Consider the following 4,009-nt stretch of genomic DNA (forward strand, 5'->3'; position numbering starts at 1 on the left):
ATTTTTGGATGGCTCTCATATGCATTCTTTAATATCATATCTATGCCAATGTACTAGATATTTTAACCTATTTTGGCAATGCCTTGAATCTAAGACTTCTTCCACCTCAAATTCTTTATTATTATGCACTTCTATAGGATGTAATGGCATTTGTTTCCTTCATTGTATATCTATTGTCTTGTATGGCCTAAGTAAAGACACATGAAATATAAGATGGATTTTCATAGACTCCGATAGGTATAATCGATAAGCAACTAGATTGATCTGTTTACAAATAAAAAATGGTCCAAGCTTGCGATGATCTAACTTGTCATAAGGAGAAATAATTTTAATATTATGACAAAGTAATCATACCTTATCCCCTATCTTATCCAATCATCTTGTTTATAGTTGATGGTACACCTCAAATATTGCTCTAAAACTTGATTTAATCATTCTATTTGTCCATCAATTTGAGGATGGAAAGCTGAAGGTAGTTTTATATCCACCTTCAATATCTTCAAAATAATTTTCTAAAATCTCGATAAAAATTATGTTCCTTTGTTTAATATAATATCTTTTGGTAATCCATAATAGCAATAGATATTATCAAAGAAGAATTTAGTTATTCCTTCACCTATGATAGATTTTGTATATGATAAAAAATGTGCCATCTTGGTGAAACGATCTACAATCACGAATATGGAATCATATGAACTTGAAATTGAAAGATCTGTGATAAAATTCATAGAGACAAAAGACTATGGTTGTTCTGATATAGGTCATGGTTGGGTGAATCCATAAAATCGATGACGAGGAGTTTTTGATCTTGAATAAATATCACATGTCTATACAAATTCTTTAAAAGCCTTCCACATTTGAGGCCACCAAAAATCTCTAGATATAAGCTCCAAAGTCTTATTATATCCAAATTGTCTTGTTGTAGAGAAATTGTGATGAGCTTCAAGAGCATGTAATTATGCTTCTCTCTCTGGAACATATAAGCGTCCTTCAAAATAGAATTGATTCTCCTTAAATTCAAATTTAAAAGTATCTTAAGACTTAGAAGAATTATTTTGAATATCATGAATAAAAAGATTTGAGGACATATTTGCTTTGATTTACTTGAGAAAAGTCAAATCAATAGTCAATGTTGATTTCATTGCTCTAAGATGAAATAATTTTGGCTTTAGTAAAATTATCTTTTGCTGGTCAAAATTTACTTCTCTTTCTTTTGGTGTAAAATAAGAATGTCTAGAAAGGGCATCAAACAAACCTTGTTGTTTTCCTAGTCAATAAGTGATATTAAACTCAAATCTTAACAAAGATATACTCTAACAAGCCTAGCAATGATTCAAAATACATGTTGACATGAAATTTTAGAGATTTTTGTAATTCATATATAGGGTGACTAGACTTAAAGTGCCTTCTAAATAATGATGCCATTCTTGAAAAGAATCTACAATTGCAAGAAGTTTATGGTTGTGGATTTCATTATTAATCTCGGTTGCTAAAAATTTTCTTGAATGAAAAGCTATTGAATGAAGTTTGCCATCTTCTCTTATTTATAATGAGAATGCACCCAAGGCAAAGTCAGATGCATTTGTCTCCATAAAAAATACTTTGGAGAAGTCAACACAATACAAGATTGGTACAAAAGTAAAAGCTTTCTTCAAAATTTTAAATGATGTTTTTGCTTCTTTACTCCAATCAAGCTTGTCTTTACAAGTTAAGCATGTAAATGGCACTGCAACTTGAGAAAAATCTTTGATGAAGATCCGATAGTAATTGGCAAATCTCAAAAAGTATTTTACATCTTTTATTGTTTTTGGAGTCTTCCAATCCATGATTGTCTGAATTTTTTTAACATCCATCATTAGAACATTGTTTGAAATGATATATCTTAAGAAGTCAACTTTAGTAGTATGGAATACACACTTTTCTATCTTTGTGTACAATCCCACATCTCTAAGTTTTTGTAACACACAACAAATATGAACTTCATATTCTTCTGTATTCTTAGAGTAGATTAAAATGTCATTTAAATAACATACAACAAAATCATTTAGAAACTCATGAAAAACATCATTCATAAGATGTTGGAAAGGAAGTGGTGCATTCGTGAGTCCAAAAGGCTTGACGTTATATTCAAAGTGTCCATACTTTGTTCAAAATGTAATCTTCCATTCATCTCCTTCTTTAATGCGGATCAGATTGTAAACTCTTTGTAGATCTATTTTTGTATAGGTCTTAGCTTGAATTAATTGATCAAGAAGTTAAGATATCAAAGGCAGAGGATATCTATTTTTGATAGTAATCTTGTTGAGTGCTCAATAATCCATGCACATTTGCAATGATCTATATTTTTTCTTCACGAATAAGATAGGAGGTTCTACAAGAGTTTTTGAATGGCATATAAAATTCTTGGCAATGTTTTCATCAATGTACTTCTTGAATTTAACCAACTCATTTTGTGATAAATCACAGATTGGACCAAATGGCAACTGAGTTCTTTCTTTAAGATCGATTGAGTAATATATAGATGATGCTTTGGGAGAATATCTGCATTCTTCTTCTCAAAAATATCTTGAAAATCTTGATATTGACTTGGAATTTTACTTGAAATCTTTCCATTATTTAAATTGGGTGTGACATAAATAACAAAAGACGATCCTTCTTTTGCAGCATGCAAAAAAGCTTTTACACCAACAAATACAAATTTGACTATATTAGACTCATGGCTTTTTATTGGATTAGAAAAATTCTTAATAACGTTTGATAAAAAGTCAAATTTACAAGAAATCCAATCTATCACAAGATTATACTTTTCTAGCCACAATAAACCTAAAATGACTAGATTAGAGGGAGATCTAATTATTTTAAAAATTACATGATTATTATGATCATTAATTACTATACCTATAAAAAGTGTTTCATTTGTAGCATCTCCAAAAGATAATAAACAATCATCTATGACTTCTACATGTATAGATTTAGTTTTATGTACTAATTGTATATTATGAATTTTAACAAATTCTTCATAGAAAAAACAAGTAGAGGCTCCTGAATTTATTAAGGCAAAGGCTTTGTGGTTATTAGATCCTAAACGCACATCTATTGTAAAACAAAGAAAGGGTTTTGAAGAGAGAATAGGACCTTTATTAGGAATTGTACAAGATTCTAGTTGCGCAATCCCTATTGTAGTTGGATAAATTCGTTTTCTGACATGTTTTCATCTTTAACAGTAGTAATCTTCATTTTGTAGTTGTATCGTTTCTTTGGACAATATTGAGTAGTGTGCTTAGCTTCTCTACAATATAAACATAGTCATTTTTGACGACGATGAGTCTTTTCTCGTTCGGTAAGAGGTTTAAAATGTATTGTATCAATTTACATAACTTTTACTTTCAAATGCTTAGATTGAGTAGTCATTGATGTTGTCAATGAATTGTAATAACATTGAGGTTCTCTTACGTAATTCTCAAATTGAAATTCAAAAAGTCGATTGTCATATTTCATAGTAAAGTCAATTATTTGACTAAATATGTGAGGATCAGATAATTTAACATCAATTTCTTTACTTCATATTATAATTCATAAAAAAATTAGCTGATGAATGCTGCATCATTTCACTTAATATCTGTCGCTTATTGTCAAAATTATAAAGCATATAATATCATTGATTAATTGCCTTGTTGCAAGATACAAATCTTATTAGTTGGAATATAGATTACATCATGTTCTCTATACATAGATCAAAATTGTGCTAAGAATACTTCCAAATTATTCAATATTGGATCATGTCGTTCAAAAAATGATGAAAACTATGATAAAGTAGATATATAAAGTAATGTTCCAATAAACCTAACTTAAGATCTTTGAGTTGGATAACTTTGAGTTTGTAGTTCAATTACCAGTTGTACTTGATTGATGAATCTTCAAAACTTAGAGCTTATGTCATCAAACTTCTTAGGCAATCTAATTTTTGGTCCTTAAAACTTGAATGATGTTCCATCGTACGAACAATAAT

The sequence above is a fragment of the Physcomitrium patens genome, chromosome 2 (assembly GCF_059467195.1).
Source record: "Physcomitrium patens ecotype Gransden chromosome 2, ASM5946719v1, whole genome shotgun sequence".
In the NCBI taxonomy this organism is placed as follows: Eukaryota; Viridiplantae; Streptophyta; class Bryopsida; order Funariales; family Funariaceae; genus Physcomitrium; species Physcomitrium patens.